The 25,151-nt window shown below is 38.4% G+C and overlaps 1 long non-coding RNA gene across 2 annotated transcripts in view; it reads right to left on the bottom strand.

Moving 5' to 3' along the window:
- Positions 1-24,917, bottom strand: part of LOC121512229 — a 253,715-nt gene extending 228,798 nt beyond the window's left edge. For both annotated transcript variants that reach the window (XR_005992093.1, XR_005992092.1), the window contains exon 1: positions 24,584-24,917. This is a non-coding gene — a long non-coding RNA (uncharacterized LOC121512229). The remainder of the gene's footprint in view (positions 1-24,583) is intronic.
- Between the last annotated feature and the right edge of the window lie 234 nt (positions 24,918-25,151).

Raw genomic sequence — 25,151 nt, 5'->3', positions numbered from 1 at the left:
ATACAGATTTCCAAAGCCAAAGTGTCAGTTCTAATCATCGGCAGAAATTTTAACATCCGCCGACACCAATAGCATGCCAACGTTGTGCATCCCTGATTCATCTACAGTAAAATGCTTTTTTTTTTTTTTTTTTTACAGACAATATTGGCTGATATACACAACCAATGTTTCTGTTGTAAATATCAACAGAAGGTTTCATATCTGCTAACACCAATATCATTCAGTTATTGTGCATCCCTAAATTAAATCAACTCTCTGTAAAATGCAGGTCTCATGTAACACCAAAGGAATATAAGATTTAACTGAATTAACATATTTTGGACAGCAGCAAATAATAAACTTAGTTATAATGGGTTAAATTGCTTACGTTTATTCAATGCCTATATGGGTGCATTGTGCCACTGCAGATATGACAGCATATTCTTAAGTGTAAATGGTTGTTGTTTGCTATGTCCTGTAATGTCTGTAATATGTCTTGTTATCATATGTGTAATCAAGGTTTAAAGCCTGTCTCCTCTTAATCTCATTCTCTGTCTCCCTCTAGTGCTAACCAAAATCGGACTGCTGGAAATCTTTAATCACTCCCATCAACCTGGAAAATAAGGTTTTCTACTTCAACATCCCCATTTGTACAGTCTCTGTCATGTTGTGACAATTTAACAGGTGCCTTACAAAGAGCCAAATAGAAGATGTCAAAGATTACGACACGAGAAGAATACAGCAGGAACAGCCTCAGTGCCCTGACCATAGAAGCAGAAATGGTCGAAGTGTCTCTTTCTTTAGCAGTACCTGGTACCTGGCACATCCAGACAAATGAGCTGAGTTAGGGTAGGATAAAGTGTGCCAAAGACATTTATATAAGATGATGGATAGAGATAATTTTTAAAACTTAATCCTTAGATTTATATCACATTCACAAAATGCCCAGACATTTTTGGTCTGGGCATTTTAAAACTGCGCAAGGCTATACTATGCCATGTGATGTTATGTATCAAGCTGTGTTTGTTATCTTCCAAAAATTTTGGGACTTTTGCCGACCTGTGGGAGATCAGCTTCAATGACATGGAGATTCACTTCCTAATCTGAAAATGCACAAAAAGTCTGTGCTGCAAAAGACTTTCTAGGTTTCTTTATGTAGACCACAAAGGAAAAAAAGTTTTGACATCGGTTGTTTCCACATGTCAAGGTGTTTATTCAGAGAATCACAAACACGCACACAAACCCAGAGATTCATGAAGCTTTGGGATCCAGCAGCTTAGCATGAAAGCAAAGGTGAAACTGGATCTGTAAATTGCAGAGCAGGGAAAAGGAAAGAGAGAGAGCGGGGCGAGCGGGATAGACACAGAGCTGTTATCAGAGCAGGAGTGTGTGTAACTGCATCCCCCTGCTAAAGTTTCCTGATCGAGTCACATGACGGTAGCCCAGGGCTGTGATTGGCTGATTGGGTTCTGCAGTCGGGTAACGATGTAAGGTGAGTGTGTGGGAACGGGAGAGGGTGATAAACCTCTGTGTGTGTGTGTGGGAACAGGGTTGGATGATAACAGCTTTTCCCACTGCTGCCATATGACCCTCTCACCTGCCTACCCAACACTGGTTATCACCAAATCCTACACAGCAGGAGGTCTGTGCGTGGGGGTATATAAGATCGTGTCTGTGTGTGTCTGTGTAAGGATTGTGTATCTGTCTGTGTGTACATTTGTTCATTGGCACATCTGAGTGTTTGATTTACAGAAAGTTCAAGATTTAGAAGAGTTTTGCAACCTGAAAAAAACTACATAAACCAAGGTTAGGAAAAGATCTGCTGCTGCTGTTCAACTTCTAAACAGTACAGGACTTAGAGCTACATTGTGCCAGAGATAGTACATTTTTTAAAATCTTCTCATATAAGTTTAAAAAGAGATAAAACTTTTGATACTTTTATAACTACAATCAAATTATCAGAAAACCTAATGCTAAAAATTCAATTTCATATACTTTTTCATTAAGCTACCTACAAAGCTAAAAACTAAACCAAAGAGGATGTGAAAAAAAAATCTGCAGTTCCTCAAGTGTCCGCTTGAGGCTGGCTCGCAAAAACAAGAAACCCTATTGAGTCCCATTGAAACACCCCTTTTCACAATAGGAATAAACACTGTTATAGTTTTATAATTTTGCACAGCTAATTTACTATTGGTAAAACTGTAGGGGGGGGGGATTTTTTTTCAATCCATCCATTTTGAGTATTTAATGCCAAGAGTTTTTCAGACATATGCATAATTGGGGCATGGCTGTGCTGATGGACAAGTAACCGGGTTGTTGGTGCTAACCAGAAGATTAAGGTCTCCCTGAGCTAAACTTTGCCTGTTATTGATCAAAAGTAAGTTGAGGTTAGCATTTCCAATATGGCAACCAGCACAGTTGTTCTTAAAATGCCAGTGGGTGACTCTCATTTTGGTGGCCCCACTATGGTTGCTGTTAGTCTTCTTTGTTGGTATGTTTACTGTGAGCAACTCTGATGTTTTCAATTAGAGCAACATTATAGAGAAATTTTAATATGGTTCATTTTGGCGATCACCAAAGCTGTCTGAGTGCAGTTAAAATGTTGTTACACCAAACCCTAACAGACAACATGCATTTATTGACAAGGAGAACATGGCAAAGCAGAAAAACACTGTTAACAAGACTAGGTTAAAACTTAGTTAATGGCTGACTGCAACTACCTGGGATGCCTGTTGTAATGCCAGACAGGGGAGAGGAGTAGCTCTGCCTACTCCCCTGAACAAGGTATCCACATTGCTATAGACAGAGCATTAACCTATTCTCTGCCAATTCAAGCTTTCAGTGTGGTTCCATGCTCTTGTTTTAAAAAAGAAATGTGGACCAGTTCTGATTAAATTGTAAATTTAAACAGCTTTATCCAAGCTTAAAGCTACCATGGCAACAACTCTGTACGGCTCTGAAAGTATAGTCACTCATTAAGTCAGGCAGTCACATACAGACCCATTTGTAGGGCTGACCTTGGTGAGCAAAACTGGAAGAACCATGTCAACTGAGAGGTTACAGAAATAGTATCATATCTTGCCTGTTGTTTTCACACGGTTTTCATGTGGGGTATACTGTATGCATACTGCTCATCCATCCAACAGCAACACTGCCAGCTCAGCTTGCAGCCTACTGTTTCACAAAGCTCTCACCAATACTCTGGTCCATCTTCTTATTCCATCACTTATTTTGCTTCTTTATGTGGCTTTATCCACCATCATCCTCTTAGTTTAATTGTATCAAACCGTAATGAAACAGGCTAACAGTCTTCCTTTTAGTTGATGCTGAATGTGTGAACTAGTGTGTTACTCCCTTCTTTGGAGAAAACCAGTCTGTTGCCAAGGCTGCATAGAGCCAAAAGCAGACAAACGGGGCACCAAGTTTTTATCAGATCAAACACTAAAATGCCATTTTACTGAGTTAAGGATAGGTATAGGTAATCAAGTAACTGATGTACCGCCATAATCAAGCAAAGTTTCATTACTTGCACATTGAGCACACGCTGTTTTAGGCTAAAATATTTCAACTCACTTAGCGTTAAATGCAGCCTCAGTAGTGTTTGTCACAATGAATACCTCTGTTAAGAAATAATGACGTGTAAAAAAAGATGAATGGCACACAGAGGTAAAATTCCCCACCCACAGCTCTTGCATCATTAGCACAGCGAGCAGAGTAACAGTAACAACAACTGTTTTATGAAACTTAAGTATTTCTCAGGGGACATATGACTCAAAAGGCAGACTAAGGCTGGCCACACACTAGATGATTTTTAAATCTTAAACGGTTTTTGAAAACGTTGGAGACCACAGATATAAGGACAATTTCAAATGATTTTTCATCTTTAATCGTCTGCACTCACGCACACACTAGACAAGTCAGCCTGACTGTCAGATCACTGGAGACCACACACCTGCCAACCTGCCAGTGACCTCGCGTGATCACGTGACTTCAGAAAAAAAAACAAACACGGATGTCTGTCAGTATATCCTCTTGGTGTCCCTCCACAACTGGCTGTCCTGGCATGGTGACGCTGCCCTGTCTGCTCACTCTCATTGGTCTTTGTGGGTTCTCCGTCAGAGAGCACTATGACCTAGAATTGTAAATATTGAACGTGTTTGATATTATGATTCGGGGTCTGGAAAGATACGACGCAATCTGGAGCAGTAAAATAATTGTGTTGACACCACACGCATATTATTTAGACAAATAATCGTTTGCGACAGGCACCACATGGGATACACCCCCACGATCGTCAGGGAAGGGAAATCTTGCCTCAAATTGGGCTTAAAATCCTGTAGTGTGTGACCGGCCAAACAGTAACCCTGTTAGCACCGGTTTCCTCACACAAGAAATAATTTCCGCAAAAGAAAATTGGTCACTGAAGATACCCTCCAATTAGACCTGGGCGATATGGTCTAAAAATCATATCACAGTATTTTTCTTGCCTTTGAAGGTAACAGTATTATATCACAGTATTACAAAATTAAAAAGAGATAATGCTTTTCAATCCAAATTCAAGTGTTATAAACCTCCTTCTTCCCTTAATGAATATTCCCGTCTTGTAGATTTATCATCAGTTGATTCTAAAAACATTAAAATATGTAAAACTTGTCATATGTAACAAGGTCAGCATATTTTTGCCTGACCCACGTAGATTACCTGCAGGTAAATTCTCTCTCTAAAGTAGCTAATTAACCCTTTAGTGTGAAAACATGCAGCACTCATTAAACGGTACCTGCATCTAATATTGGATTATTTCTCTTTATAAACATTACAGCAGCCTATATATCAGTTGTTGGTCATATTGATATTGCTAAAAAAAATTGTTCGGCCCACAGGACATCTGAAGCAAATCCAGACCCTTACCCTAAATGAGTTTGAGACCCCTTTACTATTATATGTTTAACTTTATCTCACATCCTCCATCACAGGCTCACCTTTCCTGTATACAACAAAGTGTAAGAACATGAGACTGTTTGAGAGCATACACCATTATCCCCATTATTTCATTGTCTGCTTTCTTTGACAGTCGTTCGGAGCATATATGATTATTTCAGAACACGTTGACATAATTCAGCCATCTGAGTTGAGTCTGACCTCAATCACCGTCCTTCTCTACTCTAGAGTTGGACTTGGATAAGTGATCTAACGCTTATACCAGGAATATAAGTTGCCTCAATGATACAGACGTTTTGAACTCACTTGCCAAAAACAGACAAAGACGGAGGAAACAGAGAACCCCCATCCCCGGAAACTTCCCTCCATGATTATGCCTCAACCACGACATCCACACACATACACACAAACCAACAACAGCCTCCAGTCCCCTCCTGCCCCCACCATCAACACCATCCAACTCAGTTCCCATCCTAGTTGCCCAAACCTTAATTGATCTTGGCCTTTGGGTGTGTGTGTATGTGTTTGTGCATATGTGTGTTTTGTGTGTTTATGGTTACTGAGAGAGTGAGACAAGGGGAGAGGGAGTGACAGTTAGTGGGGAAAGATTTTCTGGGAACTGAGAGCCCCCGTGAACACCCCCCCTCAGCCTCTCACACTGGAAGAAGCTGGCTGGTTCTCAGACACCTGGTCATTACAATTGCTAATTAGGTACCATTAATCAGGTCCATACGAGTGTGTGTGGGTGTCTGTGCATGTGCGTGCAAGTGTGTTTTTATGCATGTGGGCATGTGTGAGAACTAGACAGAAAAAAAAGCACTTTTCTTTAAAACTACTGTAAAACTGTAACAGATTGTACTGTTTTCTTTCTAAGCATCTGAATTATCCAACAGCTCAACTGTTGTTGCAATATAGAAAGAAAAAATCCTTTCTCACAACACAAGTGTTTCTTTACTGTTTATATTAGGGATGTTTCTAGCGACTAAATTTGCTGTTTATCAAACAAAACATTTTAACTAAGACTTTTTTAACATGTAGTTGTCTACACTGCAGTTAAAAAGCATTTAAAAAGAAAGTAAGCACAATATTGTCTTCACACTTCTCAAATGTGATCAAAACATCTTAATGGTGTAGGGCAGTAAACCAGCTTCATTACCACCACAGTAAAATCCTGCTACAGAATGGATTAATGTAACATTGTCAAAACTGATCTCAACACAAGTGCTGCATTTTGGAGGCCACACAAGGCATAACCGATGCTATTGTCAGCAGAGTAATATCTGACAGACAGCGCAGTCTGAGTCCAGTCATCACTATAGTTCACTCCAACATTAAAGAGCAACCAAATAACAAGCAAAACATCACCTGTTTGTAGGGGTGGGAACCGAGAACCGGTTACCGCTGAGAACCGGTTCCAATTGGCTCGATCCATCAACATCATTTACATTTTATCTTAACAATTCCCGTATTGAGGCCTCACTCCCGCGTGCCATAAAATACAGGCCTCACATGAAGCAGTCAGCAAGCATGAACAGAGAAGCTGAGGAAATAAACAAACATTTACAGGACTAAACAGTATCTCCGCAAGGTGTTTAAAAAGCACATACAAGCTCTTGTCGGCGTGCACGCATATGCACAATGAGTGGAGCGCACGCCTCTGTGGTGCTTCATCTAATCCTTTATCAAAATGCTTCAAGTCTAAAATAAAACATGTTTATAAGTTACAGGAGCAGTAGAAGTGAATAATTTAAGTAAAACAGGTTAAATCAGGGCAGGGGATCAAATGAAGTTTCTCTTTTTTCTCTTTCAAAGACACCGACGTGCGCTCTTTTTCCTCCCTCCTCTCCTCCCAGACGTAAGATGAGAAGTGATAATCCTAATCTAATATCAGAATCTTTGAATGTGAAGTAATGCTCCGTGTGCTTTTAAACAGATAGAGATTGGACTTATTTTTTTTTTGTCCACATTGTGCTTCAATGGCGAGCTCCGCCCTAAGTGTTTACACCGACCTTATTAAAAGTTACAGAATACTCAAGCGCATAAATGACCAACAAGCAGTGAATAATTTCATCTACATTTCACATTAAACTGGTCAAGATAAGTTTAAAAGTTTTTAAAACCCCTCAGTGGTTTCTGTTGCACCTGGCATGGCTGCAGCGGGACGCAGCACCTGTGAGTGTGCGTAATAATTTCTCATCACTGATGTATTCCCAGAAAGAAGAGTTACAGCATTTTTAAACTCTTGTTGTCTGAGATCACATTAGAGCAGCAGTGCACATCTAACAGTTTGACTTTAGAGAAGACCATACTGCGGTGTCAGAGCTGTGCCTGCGCCATGCCAAGCCATAGCGCACGAGTATCTGTGCGCCGGGCTATACGTGAGTGTTCATCTTTTGCAAACTGTCCCGACATCATTAACAGGAGTTCAGTCATCACTTTTAAAGCGTGTTCATACACAGGCACTGGTGCTATGGGTGGAAAAATACACACATTGTCGAGGAATTTATTATTATTAATGTGCACTAATCCCACAGCACCGTCTTCATAATTTTAATCCCTTAGGATACAGTACTACCACCCACTTCTAGTGAACTGTCACAAAAACAGACTAAAGTGGTCAAAAGTGTGGCTTCATTACTCCAAAAATGACGTACACAGGGCAATGTGAAACGTCAAACAGTGATGTCTAATGCATGACATGCATCTTTTTGCCCAAGAACTGTTAATTTTGTACGAGTTCAATTTGATACCTCCGGAGATCTGGAATCCAGAGATTAGTTTTATATTTAAGGTTTTATCTTTTAAAGAAAATGAGCAGGAGTATTCTTTCTAAATCAAGTTCACAGATTAAAGATCCAGAGTTTGTCTTAACCGAGAGATATCCAACAAAAAAAGAGATTTTTTTGTATATTATAGAATGTTCTCCTCCCAAACACTTGATGTTTAACATTTTTAGCATCCAAAAAGAAAATTCACAGGAAGGAATCGATAAGAAGAATCGATAACGGCATCAATATCGATAAAATCTTATCAATTCCCATCTCTACCTGTTTGTCAATGTAATAATCTCCAGTTAGTTTGCAGATTGTGAGTAACATGACAAGTGCCAGCACCACCCGCCTTTGTTCCTCCTTTCTAGTTGGCATGATATTTGTGCTAGTTACGCATTTTCAGTTTAATGTGACACTGGTTACATATGAAGTTCTATACATATGAATTTAGACTCCTTGTATCAGCTAACTCGTCTTTTTGTCTGCTCTCTTTGTCTTTCTAATGATTGTAGGTCAGGGTCCAGGTGCATATCAGATGGCGTCTGGGTCCAGACCCGGACTGCAGTCCGCCAGTTAGTGACCCCTGTTCTAGATCATAGATGCCTTCCGCCAATCGACCAGTTTATGTAAGGAATAAACATGATCAACCAGTTAAACGGTTAAATGGTTAGTCAACACTTTTTCTTTCCTAACAGTACAGGCCCATAGTCCCAGTCAAACCCTCTGTCTAAACTGGAATGCAGCCGCCGGCCACTTATAATCCATATAGGTGTTATAAAGGTTACTGCCTTGCTGCTACAATCCAATAAAACAACACTAAACTGATAGCAACTAGTGGGAACAGTGTAGTGTGATCTAGAAAAAAAGAGAAATTTTTTAGAGGCTTGATCAGGTTTTACTCACAAAAACTTGGGTAATGAGCGACAACAGTCACATTAATGTTCAAATGGAGGTCTCACAATATCAGCTATTGTTTATGATACATTTAGCTTTGAAGGGTAAAGTTAAGCTCAACCCCCCAGAAAGTGGAAGGTATTTTAAAAATGTTAGTGCTGGACTGCCAGACATTCATAACCCACTGTATTCTTCCCACTGTGCCTAAGGTATGTCAGTAGTTTCATCAGTATATTTCAAATCAATTCAAGTATTGATAGTGCATTAATATGTGTTTAAAAGTTGTTAATTTCATAATATGGCTAATTAAATGAGCTCAAAGTAATAAGAAATTTAAGACTTAAATGTACGGACTTCTTATTGACTAAAACTGGACTAAAGGTACTTTAGTTGTAGCCAACTAAAATTAGACTATAACTAGATTAGAACTAAAAAGTTTAAAATAATTAAAATGTGTCTAAAACTTTGTAAATAATGTCCAAATATTTCACAAAATTTACATAACGAATAATAAATTACAGCTTGTTTATATGACATGGGTTTCAAATGACTGACCCACCAGCTGGTCCCAGGGGTCAAAGAGGTTAGCCTGCTTGTTTGCACAGAGCCCCTTTTCCTGAGCCTTTTTTCTCATGACAGACAGAAAAACAAACAGTAGCCGTTAGTCTGTGTCAGTGCTCATATGTGTATGTGTGTGTGATGATAATGAGTGTGATGCATCAGTGAGCTGTGTCATCCAAGGGTACTAAGCAGGGGGATGGTTTGGAATCAGAACACACACACGACTCCCACTGTATCCACAAATTCCTCCAGTGTTAGTCGAGGCAGCCCTCCCTCACCCTGCTCACATAACCATAAACAATAAAACAAAAAAATTAAATTAACAAAAGCTTACCGTGTTCTGAATCATCTAAATGGGATTATTTACCAGAGAAATAAAATGGGAATTAGCTCAGACTGGAAACAGCTTGGCTACATGCTCACCACACAGAAAGGACAAAAAAAGACTTAAAAAAAAAAAAAATCATAGGCACAGTACCCATTAAAACACATTTGATGGGATATGTTAATACAATATACAAAAGTTCTGCACTGAAATGTCTAGATTAATTAGAGGAGAAGGCGCAAGGCTTTATCGGCTCTAAGGTTTTTCAAATTAGATGTGCACATATTAACTGAAACCATGATACAGCATTTACCAAATATCATCCAAGATATTTTAGTAAAACATAGGCCTATTTTCTTAGGCTTTTGCTAATAAAAAAAAAAAAAACCAGTTAAAACAGATGCTAACTTCTGACATCAAGGTATTATCCAGTGGGTCTTGAGGTTGCGAAAACCACTGTCCTATTTCATATATTTTTTATCAAGCACTTACATTACCTCAAATATTTTAGGCAGTTTTAAAAGACTGATTTTTTTTTTCTTTTTAAGAGTTTTCATTAAGGATGTTCCTAAGCATCTATATCTAGGGGTGCACCGATTGCAATTTTCTGGCCATCACCGATCACCGATCTTTAAAAAGCCTGACCTGCCGATTCCAATTTTGGCCGATACCGATTTTTTTTTTATAACTGACAGCATACACCTTCAATGTTCCAATCTTATTTTATTGAAAAACATTGAACAATACCTGTGAAACAATACAAACTTGTTGTTCTAACTGCACATGAGGTAGTTCTCTCAAATATAAATGAAAAGTTTAGAGCATTGCTGTCCAAACTACTAAATTATATCAGTTTCTTTAGTCTTTCATTTTTCACATTTTAGTAGGTAGCGGTAGATAAGATCGGTGGATGAGATTGGTTTCATATGTAAGTATCGGCCGATCACTGATCCCCCAAAATTAAGGAAATCCGCACCGATCGATCGGTGCACCCCTATCTATTTCCCTATTCGGCTAAGCGTTCATTTTGTTTAACTGACTAGTCTAAAGAGGAGAAAATCTCTAGAAATCAGTCAAATTCCTCACAGGGTCATTGTGTCAGCAGGTGGGGTGTTAGCCTGATATACTCTCTACAGCATGGCTAACATTGAAAGCCAGCAGCACCAGCCTTCGTTCCTCTTGGCAGATTAATATCGTGCTTTGACATGTGGCCTCTTTTCACTTCGGGTGAGTTCAACCCTTGACAGCCTACATACCACTTTATTTCCATTTACTACTTTAAAAAACTGTCATACCTTGCTGTTCCTTCTGCACGCTAACCGCGCTAAGCCACCGCTGAGCTTCTCATATTTACACCCCATGAAGTGCCAGACAGGAAGGCAGCATCCATTAACTGAAGCTACAGCAGCCTCTAGTGGGGGGAGGTTCATAACAGTTTAAAAGAGCATTATAGAACAGGATTTCAAGCTTATGTTTATAAAAATAATAGGTAATTAGTTTAACCGACTCGTAAATCCTGCACCGGCTAATTTGATAAACAACTTTAACCATTTTACCAATTAACCTCGCGCATCCCTAGTTTTAATAGGACATGACTTATCGTGAGAGTTGTTTCAGAGTTGCCATGCCAGATACATGTTCATTGTGTCAGTGGAAACACTGGATGTTACATCCGTAGACTGTAGAAAGAACTGGACAAACCCCGTGTGATGTCAGTCGTCTGCTTACAATAGGCGGACTCAAACGGCTCTTGAAGCCAATCCATGGAGGCTTCCATATTGAAATCGCGGTCTCAACCGTACTTTGGATCAACCTAATGGCCCGCCCAGTAAGCACGACTTCCTGTCAGCCTGCTAGCTAGCATTCCGGTTGACAGAAACGGAGCCTCTGCCTGCAGAGCTATCTGTCAATCAGATGACACGCGCCAATCAGCTTTCATCCTAAATATAATCCAAACGATCGTGGTACAAAAAAATTAACCCCCCCTTACAGTGGGAGCACAATAAGACACTAGCTAATGAGACACGTTTGGTGTTTTGAACCAGGCTGTAAACCAGTTTATTTCTAGTGTCAAAACCGTCTGTTTTACATGTGTCCAGACGGAACTTGCGGTGTTCCTGCAGACAGCCTCAAGTGGATACTCGCCGTATAGCAATTTTTTGCACTCCCGCATTGGCTGTTTTTTAGGACAAGAGGTTGCCGCTTGGTTACATCAAAGACTGCTACATAAGGAAGCAGGAACTGCCTCTTTGAGAGGCTGCTGTGTAGCTGTATCTTATTCATTTATGAGCTGCCTACTTGTGATGGACCACAATCATTACTGTCAGTCATCAGCTAAGGTGTATTTACTGATCAGTAAAGCAACATTTTCGATTCAAGGAGGAAACTCACATAATAAGGGAAAAAGCTGTTTAAAAGTGGCTACCTAAGCACCAGTTTAACTCAGTGGGTAGAGAAGGCGCCCATAGACGCTGTGGTCCTCGAATCACTGGTCATAGGAATGATTCCTGGTTTTGCCTCTGTTTGATGCATGTTTTCCTCCCACTCTCTCTCCCCATATTTCCTGTCTCATTTCAGCTATCCTATCTGAATAAAGGCAAAAAAGCCAGAAAAATTATCTTTGAAAAAAAGGCCTTCATGGTTTGCAGTGTGAGCCATACAGTGTACGGTGTATTGCTTGAAGTGCAAACCCAAAACATTACTTTTAAACAGCTTTTCTCCTCATTATGTGAAATTCACCTACAAAAAATGGTGGTAAATAGATTTGGAAATATACATTATGGCGTCCTTAATTTAAAAACAAATGTAATCAGCAGAGGTGGGAGCAGCTGAACAATGCGTCTCTAAATGCCATTATTGTCGTTGTTTTGATTTATATATTGTGCTGTTAAATTATTAATAAACAAAGAATACAACCAGCCTCATGCTACGGTGCATTTACTGGTAAATTTTGATAAAGATGCACTGACTGTAAAGATCAAGGCTGACACCGCTGTTTTTATTAATCACATCTTTTGTGTAAGACTCCCACAATGCCAGCATTTCCCTCACATTTGATCCTGAAAACACATACCAATTTGTCCAACAGGTCACATCTTCAGTCCAACAATAAATCTCTTCTCTAAATAACCAGTTAGGCATGCTAAATGACAGCACAGCAGACCATAGCAGATAAACATTTGCAACAGACATTGGCTCATTATTTGTCCATGGCTGATGCCTGTAAAAGCGCCAATACTGTACCAATCATGTTCAAATGATTAACCTGTGCATCCCTATTCATTAATTTTCATGAATAAACAGAATCATCTATCCATTTAACTCCACTGACAGAGGACAACCTTGCCCTTCAGATAACTCAGGATTGACTCGGATGGTTTTCTATTAGCACTATTGTTCAAACAAAAAAGAAAAGTTTGAAAATAAAAATAAAAAATACCAGCAACAGCAACAATAACACCAACATGGCCTTGAGTTAGAGTTTGACTGTGCTCGTTCTTCATTCTTCTGTACCTCATTCTATTATTCTGCTCTGATTTAATCTCAAAGATTTCCATTTTTATTCATATTCACAGGAAAATTAAACATCCACAAACATAACCTGCTACACCCAAAGCACCTGCTGTTCCTGTTTTGCTACACACTGCTATTATTACAAGGGTTGCTGTTTAGTTCAAAGTTACTAGACTGGAACCCAACTAACACCACACACAAAGACACACATGTACTCACACAGCTCACCCACACAACACTGCAACGTGTTTAAAGGTCTCTGACCAACCCTCTGTCGTTAAGCACAGGAAATCCCTGATGGGTGTAAACAGTTGTTTATTAGATACACATACACAGGCATGCACCACAACCACATAAAGTCACACGGGCATAAACTCAGTATGAGTGTTCACACAAACAAACATATACATACTCCATAAAAGATGCTTTACAGGCAGCTGTCTCTCTCTGCATGTGTGTTTTCACCTTGTTAACAGCTTTAATAGTGTTAGCTATTACTTCACACTTCTCCTCCATGGGACTCATATAAGCCCAGACAACTAGCACAGTGACATGTGTGCAGGGCTGTGTGTATGTCTCTGACTTTATTTTACATTTAAACATTTCTGCAATGTAAAAGGTGCCTTACATCAGAACTTATTTAACTAAAACCCCATATTGCTGTTAGTGTTTGCAAATGCATTTACTGGCATGGAAAGTCTTTAGTGCAATAAGAAATACATTTAATTATTAAATGCAATGTAGGTCGGATAGATATTGGAAAACAGACATTTCTCTCTGTGATATATTGCAATTAAACGCAATATCAAACTAGATTACTGGAGTGTATTTCATATTGATTTACTGAATCTAAATCAACAACCATACATTTTTTTCTTATCGGGTCTTTCTTTCATTTTTGGACTTAGAATAACAGCAGATTCTGACAGTGGCACAGACACAAACAAACTCAGATAGAGGATGAGAATAAGAGGAGATAAAGCAGGGTGACCCCTTCTCTTCATCAACTTTACAAATAAACTCGTCGCAGTGTTCTTTAAATATCATAAACCGTTTCTAACAACATTCAAAGTTGAGTTCAGCCAACATGACCAGTCCCATGACTGCAACTGATGGTTTAACAAAAGCTTACAGGGTTGAGCTGTTGTGACTGTCACACTGCATCACGCACATTAAAACTGTAAAATAAACAACAGGCACATCCGTGCCACGAACAGACAGTTTCTTAGTGGGCACTGGGACGGTGTGCCATTTATAGTGGGAATCCACTCACCTAGGATAGGCCTCTTGTGACGTAGCATCTATATGGAGCAACATACCGATGCAGTGACAGCAGCAGCATCACCCGTCGCCTGATGTGCATTCAGAAGGAGATACACAGACTCTGCTGCACAGTGTTCAGTTCTCTGATTATCTGGATTCAGGCAGATTTAATGTACATTCACCCCAATATCAGAAAACATGTGACTTTGGGGAACAGGTGGGAGGGGAAATGCACCCAACAGTAGGGGTGGGTAAAAATATCGATTAATCGATGCATCGCAATATTTCCTCCCCCAATTCAATATTGATTCAGCAAATCCTCTGAATCGATTCACCTCCTGGCCAGTGGGGGGTCACTGTGCGTGTGATTTGCGTTGTGTGGATGGAGGCCGCACTCGGCCAAACAACAACTAACCATAACCATGTTATGTGAGGTTTATCACAATTTCCAAGAGGACAGAAATATTATTTAAGTTTACATGCACTTTACTTTTTCAGTGTTTATACAGAACTGTCATGTTTTTTACTTTTGTACTCCATATGCACAAATAAGTTATTATTGTGCAAATTTTTATTTTCAGATGTTTTACTGCTCAAAAATGTGAGGTGACTTACCAAATACGTTCACATGGGCATGAAAATAATTATTAAAAAATTGTCAACAGGTTATTTGTGCATTTCTACTTCTTACTAAATCAACATCGAAGCCTTTAAATTAATATCGAATCGAATCGCAACCTAAAGAATCGAAATCGAATTGAATCGTGAGGTTCTTAACAATACCCAGCCCTACCCAACAGCAATAAATCTATGAAGTGCGTTGCGAACTCTACCATCTACTAACCGAGCTAAACCAGCATCTTTCTGTCCATCCTTTTCAAGAAAAAGCGAGTCTAGTATTAATGACGCCTGTCCTATCCCAAGTATCTCATCAAGTTTCTCATAACCCATCAGATGAGAATGAGAAAGACTGATAAGAGTAGTACTTAGTTGTTACTGTAGATAACAACTGGGAGAGGAATAGATCATAGCCAAACAAAACCTCAAAACAAGATTCAAGCCAACTCAGACAAAAGACTGCATTTACATCAGGGAATGAGACACAGGGTCATTTATCCATCCACGATTGTTAATAGTATATTTGAACAGCAGCCTCTCGAACTAGCAATATTCATTATGACTAACAGTGTTTGGATGAACTGGATGTATTAGACACTCTGGATGAGGGCAGAGAGAGGCCAGGTGGAGCTCACAGAACGTGAAGCCCATTAAGTCATCTATGTGAAACTGTAACCTAGTTAGCAATTCAACAAGCAGAAAGCTTATTCATTTTATTCCCTCCAAGGTCATATGGTTCATTTTGAAAAAGAGAAATAACAGGTTATGAAATCTGCATGTTCTTTTATCCCATTATTTCTCTTCCATTCTACTTCAGTGATGTTAAATTAGTCACAGAAATGTAAACTGGACAGAGTAGAAGAAGTTAAAGCTCTGAAATGAAGTGCCAAAGTAGTGACTTTTGTTACAAAATCAACATTTCTGTAAAATTTCACATCAGTTTGTGTCATGCAATTTAACTTTCCTGCGTCATTTACTGCACCTCAAGAAATCCACAATGCAGAAGTATAGTCCTTTAAATATATCAACACTTGAGCACAGTCTCCACTTCTACTGTCTATTTTACTCCTCACTGCCTCTAGCTCTGTGTTTGAACCGTATTACAGCAGATAAAAACCTATTCGGCAGATCTAAGGCATGTGGGAGCCAGATTACCCAATGTTCCACACCACATTAGTCCCATATTACATTAAAATCACAGCACTTTGGGTCTCATTTCAAAACATACCCAGAAATTAAAGCATTAATTACTGTAATGATGGTAATCTCAGAGAATGTGACACCACGTTAGAGCATGACAGATTGAGAGTATTTCTGAACGGGGCTAATTTAAAAATGGTTTAATTCTCGCAGGGGTTTGAAGCTGGTCTAGGAACTCTAGGGGATTGTTTGACATGCTGCCTTGTCGATTAAATGACACCTGATAAGTTCTTTCAACTTTTTAAGGTCAGATTGCCAGGATACCCAGGTTGTAAGGTAGCACGTTTAAAAGCTTTTTATGCTGCCGTACAGCTGAGAGCAATTCTGCTGACCATAAATGCTAAAAACTTCAAAGAATGCTTTGGGCAAAAATAAACAGAAGAAGAGTTTACAGGTGTGGAGGATGTGATGGGTCAGAAACTTAGATGAGAAAGGGTGCTTACCAAGGAGCTTCAAATAAAGCTCACCCAAAGTATGAACTCAGTCCACTTTACTTACATTTTGTTGCTACATTCTCTCATTTAGAGGCCTGTATTCATTTTGATATAAAATAGTCTGAAGATCAGAAATAAGGAGTAAAAGCAGCAAAACAAAACAAAAAAAAAAGAGTTTTGCATCTGTTCAAGACAGACAGAATAATGCAAGGTTAAAGGTCAGCTGGAGACTTTTTCCCCAAGTGAAATATTAATTCTGGAGTGAATTTCCAATTTTACAGTCTTATTTATCTTTGTCTTGATTTTTGTTAGGAAATAAAATAAAGTCCAGTCTCATATTGACCCCTGTCTCAAATAAAGACAGGGAAATTTCACAAACTGGAGTTAATACAATATCCTTCCATCCATTTATCCTGTTGGGGGTCTTGGGGGCTGGACCCTATTCTAGCTGTCAGCAAGAGCCATATAGCCATACAGAGACAGACAACCAGGCACACTCACACTCATGGCCAATTTAAAGTCATCAATTAACCTAACGAGCATGTCTTTGGTGCTAAGAGGAAGCCGGAGTAGCCGGAGAGAACCCAAGCAAGCACAGAAAGGCCCTGAACAGGAAGCAAACCAGGAACCTTCTTACTGTGAGGCAGCAGCTCTAACTGCTTTTGAGATAGAGGGAAGGCTCTCTCTCTCTCTTTTTTTTTTTACCTGAACAACCAATCGACTGGTTAGTGTGTGGGTGTAATTTCAGAGGACCAAGTTTTTCTTTGGTTGACTACAGGTCTAGTAATTATTAGAGGTGTAACGGTTCACAGAGGTCATAGTTGGGTTTGTACCTCGGATTTGGGGTCATGGTTTGATACAGGTTCATCAATAAAAAACAGAAAATTTCCCAGATTTATTCTAGATGTCCCTCACTTGTTATTTTTGCTTTTATGAATGTAATGCAGCTAATACTTTTTTACGTTTGAAATAAACATATGAATCAATCAATCAATCCTTTGTTCCATCCAGTGTTATTAGGAACTATCAGTGATAGTTGGTACAGACTTTAATGTATCAAACATAAGACAAAAAAAGAGGAAAACAAAAAATATATACAACATGAAAAGCAAAACACAAACAGCCTAATATCTCCTGGTTTGAAAGATGAAATGTAAACAGAACATAATATGCAAATTGAAATATGTGCTTTTTAGAGCAATGTATCATATTTCTTGTTTATGGAGTGAAGGATCACAGACTGTAAGTCTGTTTAAGGAATGAGGATATCATGCTGAACTTGCATCCCTATTGTCCACACAGAAAAAACAAGCAACTGGTAGGTGCACAAAGAGTGACAAAAGAGAGTGTAACAGAAGAGTTAAAATCAAGCATACGTTCTCTCATAAGCACCCCAAAGCAATCGCTAAAGAGGAAACGTATTTTTTCAAAGTTAAAAAAAGAGAGAACACTTGTTGGAATTACGACTAAGGGGCATCAGGACTGAGGAGCATTTTTCAATGTGCAAAGAGTAGGTAAACGTTAAGCCTGTCCTTATTTTATTAATTTTCTAAATATTCAACGAGTTTAGATGTGACATCTTGGTCTGATTTAGACTAAAGCAACACAAGAGCAGTGGCTTGGGGGGGGTGTAATGGCCTGGATCAAAGATAAAGCAAGGAGAAGACACGTTTTCTTAAGTAAAAAATATCACCAAAAAGATAACAACATACAAAAGAATGAGGTGTGTTAATCAGTTCACAGTTGTTGTATGGTCTCACAATAATGCCATCTGTGATTGTCAAGATGCTTCACTAAACCAGGCTAAAGACCTTACAATGAAAAGCCATTCTGTAATCCAAATATGTCAGTCCAGATTTCATAAAAGTATTATGGCGATGGCAAAGATGGCAGACTTAAGTCTCTTTCAAATGGGAGGCTTAAAAAATGGGTGATAATATAGCACTTATGACCACCTCTTTTATACAGTGTATGGTAACAGCTTACCGAGCAGACAATGATTTGGATCAGGGTCCTACCTACTTATATCTATGCTCCCAGTGTCAGCTGATTACAGCCATTTAACTGACTCATAAAATAGACTATATTACACCTTTATTATACCAGAATGTATTTTTACATAGAATATGTCTCAAGACAAGCTTACCTAAAAATTGTGTGTCTCACTATCAAAACAAGAAAAATGAGGCATTAGAGGCTAAAGAAAACACAGACAAGCCTTTGAATCAACCAAATATATTGTATTTGATTCAGAGGCAGATAAAAATCAGTGACAGAGCTGCCGAACCAGTGCTGCTGATCAGGATAGGCCCAGAGGCTGTAAACTGACTTGACTTGGCGTAGACCCTGTTAGCTTGAAGGCCACATCGTCGTGAGCCAGGGATCACACATGTTGGTTAAAAGGATTACTTGGAAGAGGTTCTTCATTTCATTCAGGCCATGTGAACAGTAACAGACTGTAAAGCAGCGAAGTCAAGTCTTGGCTCAATTATGTGTGTATGTGCAAATGCGTGTGTGTGATTCAGATCCAGAAGTAGCACCAATTCGCTAAGTAGTCCAGTTGGAGTGACAGAGTGACTAAATGGTCCAAAACGGACAAACAAAGATCCATATGCCCATACTGTGCACATGCCAGCTCTGTCTCGCTCCCTCTCAGCGGGCCAAGTCAAATCTTGTTGCTAGGTTTTACATGCTGGCATCACTCCAAGCCACTCATGCATTGGAGTGGACTGCTGGACTTGATCGCACACACAAACGCACACACCACCATCATATTTATCATGCAAAGCAAAGTGAAAGCTCCCATTGATAGTAGAGCCAGGGCGAGACAGGAGTAAGACAGGAAAGGAGAGAGGGAGAGCGAGACAGAGTAAGAGGGAGGGAGACATTTCTCTCTCCTTAACAACCATCATCTTTAATCACCACTTCTAATTTCTCCTCCTGTTGGCTGTCACAAGCCCCAGATCCAAGTCTCCAGCCTTGCTGTTAGCTTTTTAGAAAGTGGATGCAAACTTCTCAGTGGACTGACACGGAAACAGCACTTCAGAGGAAATAGTCCGGTTTGGGTGTGCGTGTGTCATGCTCTTACTCCAGAAATCATTAGGATTTAACCTCAGTTATCAAGCAATGTTTGTAATATACCACAGCAGAAAAATCTTTTTTTTCATCACAGGTCAAAAGGCTACTTAGCACTTCCTCTCAGCTCCAATGAGCATTTTAACCCTTTTCACCTATTCTCAGCTCCTTTCTAGACTCAGCAGACATTTGTTTTTCCAGCAAACTAGACGGATACCTCAAGCACCAAAGAGCAGACATACTTAGAGACAGCTGGGGAACAAAGTGGAGCATTAGGGCCTGTGTCCATGGCTGCCATTTGCACTGGCAGAGCCCAATTTCTATACAAGACCAAAGTAGTGTAGCTAGGGATGCCTGATATTGGGTTTCTGCCAATATCTGATGTGCCAGTATTTACAAATTAATTCTAGCCAATACTGTTATCTAAATGTGGTTAAGACCTGTAACTTCAGCCCTTAAAATTTAAAGGGTTGAATTTAAAGTCCACATAATTCAAAGTTTGAGGAAGTTCAAATTAATCAATTTCAGTCCCTAAAACAGACTTTAACTGTGTAAGAAACGATGATGAATAAAGAAAAAGGTGTTAGCTGACGTAGGTCTGGTGGCCAGGCTGAAACGTCACTAACTTGTTTGTACAGCCAATATTTACAGCTGATATATAGTAAAAACATTTGTTGTAATTATCTGCAAAAATCTTTCTATCTGCCGATACTGATAATTCACATTTCTAGATCAATATCGTACCAATAATATTGTGCATCCCCGAGCACTGAAGGTGCCCTTGGTATCAGCTATTTCTGTTGCTGAACTCGTAGCACTCTCAGTTAAAAACAGTTCAAATTTACAACAGTGTCACACACGTCATTGTCACTTCTTCTTCACTGAAAAATCAAAACAAAGATATTCTGATATTATCTCTTCATAAACAGTGGCAGAGGACACACAGATAGGAGGCAGAACTCCCTTGTCTATTGAAGTGTACGTTTCCAGGTTTACAAGTGCTGCTAACACCACTATTCATTTACATTGTTTTCATGTTCCATTGGTTATATTTCCTTGAATAAAGGAAACTATTAAGTTTGAAAGCTGTTTAAAAATATGGGCTAGTCTGGTAACAAAGAAAACAAAAAACGTCTGTAGCTTTACAACAAAAAACGCTGGTAAGAAAACTCTGAAAGTCAAGTTTCTACAAGGTGTGGTAGAGACCAAAACTGAGCAACAGAGCTTAAATACTACGCTACATACATTATATGATCTCATTATCCTACTTAGCATAGGCACAACTTTTTATAAAGGATAAAAAAGTTTACTAAACAAAAAAGGTGGTATGGACCTCATTTACACTCAACAGTATTCTACTAGCACTACTTTATTTCCTACTTTCTGCTTGAGGATAGCTTACCAGGTCTGAGAAACTATCATATAGCTTCTATTGATCCCTTTTGTTGCACTGTACATAGGTGGCACTGGGAGGTGAGACAGAGTCCGAACAGAAAACACTCTTCCTGTATTGGCTGTAGGTGTAAAATAACTAGAACACTATCAAATCCAAAGTTATTGATGTTTACATGTCATTGCCATAAAAGCTTTGGGAAGAAAAGAGATCAAATTCAAACCAGGTAGTTTAGAACTTTTCGGTGCTCAAAATATAAAAAAAATGTAGAACCAAATTTAAGTCCCATATCATTTACTCATGCTTAGTTGCACTGTTGGATGCCACTAGCTTCCATCATAAACTCATTGCAAGAGTTTGAATTGACTGTAATAAATTAGTAAAATTATTTTATGCAAACAAGAATGCTGTCTCACTCAGCATGTGTACATTTTACAGCATTTTCATTGAGTCAAATTAAACTTGGCCAAGCTACCATCTACACTCAGGAGAACTTCTGTAAATTTAGTTGAATAGAATGATTAGTTTTAGAGTCTCATGAAAAGATTCAAACAGCCACTGAAAACCCTAATATCAATTATGTCTTATTAGTCTATTTATTTACATCATATCATTGTCACAATACTGAAAAATTATATTGCATGTCACATTTCATCTCTATATTAGAGGGTAAGACAAAAAAATACCTCAACCTTAAAATAAATTATCAATGAAAAACTCAAATTCTATTTGTCAAACTTTAAGCTAAGAAGAACACCCTGCAATTATCTGGAATGGTGCCCTTTATTTTCCTTCTTTACATAAAGTAACATATATTGTGTTATTCCATAACATCACTTTCTCCAGTATTATTTAGTCCAACTGCAAATGGAGAGAACATTCAGTCTATCAAGGATGATTTTTCTGACTGTTGACTAAAAACAGTGTCATCTAACTTAAAAAAAGGAAAGCTGTGAATCCCTTCAAACTCTAGGTCAAGAAAAAGCACACACTGACACACCTGGGTGGGATATGACGGGAGAAAAAGACTGTGAAAGTAAAAACTGTACATTCATCAACTTGTTTACAACAGGATAATGATCAGCCTTTTACCAGCTCCTGCGTTTTTTTTCTCCCTCTCTTTGTCACTCTAAAACATTAAAGTAAACTTTCTTGTGTACAAATGGTTGAGAACTGCAATACATGAAACAGAAATGAAGACAAAGAATCCTTCCAGAAATCAGGAGCAAATATTTGCAGAATTTTTTAAAAGGCAAGTCAGGAAGGTCTCTTGGGTTCAGGGGCTGAGCCGTTTGTGTATATAGTGTATCTGTGAGTTATCATTTTCTACTAGGATTGCTGTCATTACAAAGAGAAAGCAGCTGCTTCATACAAACAGCAGGTAAACACTGAGGGAGAGTTTGCTGTGTATTTGCATCAGGCCTGTGTCAAGAGAGTAGTTACATACAGACGAACAGGGACAGATGGCAGATTGAGAGGTGATGTAACTGATAAAGAAAAAGCCCAGGTACAGCACTAAGTAAATAACCATGTCTTGTCTTGTTTCTGTCTCAGGTTCTCAGGCTAAAGTGAAAAAAAATCTATCATAAAACTAGTCAGGTCTACCATCAAATAGTCTAAAAAGCTCAGACTTTTGCATTTGCCAGATAAAATCAGTTAAATAATCCTACATTAAAGCAGTGATAAATTCAACAGTGATGTAAATGCCAATGCCTTTTCTTGTCCCAAAGCTGTCCTGCACAGTGCTCATTGCTAAGGACATATCACCATCTAGTGGTAATAGGAAAAACTGCCACACATATTGTAAAAGTTACCTACCCATTGTCTATCAGGGAAACTCCAATGGTTGAATTCAGACTTCTGATGACATTGATTATGAAGTTGATCAGGTCTCAGGCCACTGTTATGTTTGTTTATGGCTGTTTATTGCGGCCATGTCTGATTCAGGTGCTTGTCAGTGTAAGCAAAAAGTCAACAGGTAAAAATACAAACAAAACGATTCAGTTTTAAGACACTTATCCTAATCACCCAGGTTCCAGCGCACTCATGAACGATCAGCTTTGTGAGTGAGCAAACAAGAGATAAAGAGAAAGAGAGAGATTTATGAGCACAGACAAACACTGAGCCACGTGAAACAATTAAACATACATGGTTTAGGCCCAAAGCATCTTTAACACACATATACACACAACCACTTTAAAACCCACACACACACACTCATACAAAACACACACCTCAAAACATTTGACAGTCTCTCATTTAAGAAAAACAAAAAAAAAAAATCCTTTTTTTTTTTGTTTTTTTTCAAGGGGTGCACAATATTGTCAGTATCACATTGGTATGAAGAGTGAATTATCAGTACTGGCAGATGTTAATTTTTCTGCCGATATTTACAACCTAAAAAATCTGCCTAAATCAGTTGTTAATATTGGCTGTAAGAACAAATAAACAGTGGGGTTTTAGGCTGGACCACCATACCTAATTCAACTGAAGTCTTTTTCTTTATTCACCATCATTACACTTGAAAACGTGTTACACAACTGACAATTTGTTCATTTTCAAAATTAAAACTGTTGGTTTTAAAGACTGAAGTTTTAGGTCTGAACTAAATTTAAGTATCATATTGATATAGCTACGTATCAGCTACAATTATTTTGTAAATCCATCATATCAGATATCGGCTAAAATCCAAAACCATGCATCCAAAGTTTTTTTTATTATTAATTATTATTTGTTTTTTTACTGCATCATTTAGTTTTTATTTTGTATCAGTTGCAAGGTTATTGAAGTTTTGGGTATTTCATACATTTATACTTTGATTTTTTACTTTTTGTTTTTAATTCTAGTTTTGTCAGTTCTGAATACTAGTTATTGTAGTTTAGTTTTTATTTTGCAGGAATGCTTGGTTTTAGTTTAGTATATTTTGTATTACTTTTAGTGTAAGTCTTAGTTTTTTTTCAGTAATATGGAATACTTAATAGTGGAGAGACCTAAAAGGGCGACTAAAACTGTCAAAGACTAAAAATGGAAATCTTTTCTCCAATTTTTTTTTTAGTTAACTTTGCAAGAAACTAATAGAGATTTAGTTGGTTTCATTTTTTGGGAAGACTTGTTTCGATTTTACAGTAGTTTCAAATAACTGAATTTATTTCTGTATTTTATTAGTTTTAGTTAACTATTCTAATTTTGATCAATATAATATGACTATTATTTGAACAACACTATTGACTATCTGTATTTCTATTATTAAAACTTCTTATTTCTAGTATTGCTGCAATTATTAATAATCATCACATTACTATTATTCTTTGTGATATTACATTATGCTTTAGTGATATTGACCTTGTCATGAAAATAAAGCTCTTGACTTCAATTAAACTAATCTATTTGCTTCTTTCTTCGTTTGACTGAAGGATTGTTTCTTCTAATGCTAAAACAACAACACCAAAATACGGATATTAACCATTTTAGCCAGCCAACTTACATTTGTTACAAGAGTCAGTCGCATCATTTTTCCGTGTTTCACAGAATGCTATGGGCTCTGTTTAACACAGAAAAATCCCCCAAATAACCTTAGACAGATCTTTACCTGGTAGTAAGAGGCTAAGGTAAAACATACCTTGCTTATCTATTGCTGCGTTGACCAATAAATCCGGCTCTTCAGTCGTCCTCCATAGTTCAGCCTGAACTTCATCACTGACAAGCTGCGCGTTTAGCTTCCTTCATTGCGCAGCGGTAGCGGTGCTAACATTAGCTTAAACTCTGCTAGCGCCACCGTTGATGAAGGTGCACTACAGTCTCCCTGAATTCTCAGAAGCTTGACATGTTTTCGTCTTTTTTACGTTTGCGCGATTCTTCATTACCTCATAACCCCACAAACAAGTAACATTACATAGCAACTTTTACAATTAGGATTCAAAAATGTTCAACGTGAAAACTCTTGACGTTACTGATACCCAGTCCTGATACCAATTAACATCAAGCCAATCATATGCCTTCAAATTTCTTACGTCATCACGTTGATGAGTGGGTGCAGCCGAACGACTGCAACTGAAGCCTTCAAGCCCTGTAAAGAGGGGGAAAATATGACAAAAACAAAGGTGGAATGAAGATTATTATAGTTTTAAGTTTGTCTTCAACTCTAGTTTAGTTTTTATTTGTTTTGAACGTTAGTTTGTTAATTTACT

Source organism: Cheilinus undulatus, linkage group 7 (genome assembly GCF_018320785.1).
Source record: "Cheilinus undulatus linkage group 7, ASM1832078v1, whole genome shotgun sequence".
Classification (NCBI taxonomy): domain Eukaryota; kingdom Metazoa; phylum Chordata; class Actinopteri; order Labriformes; family Labridae; genus Cheilinus; species Cheilinus undulatus.
Note: the sequence above shows the minus strand (reverse complement) of the source record. Positions and strands in the feature narration are given on the sequence as shown.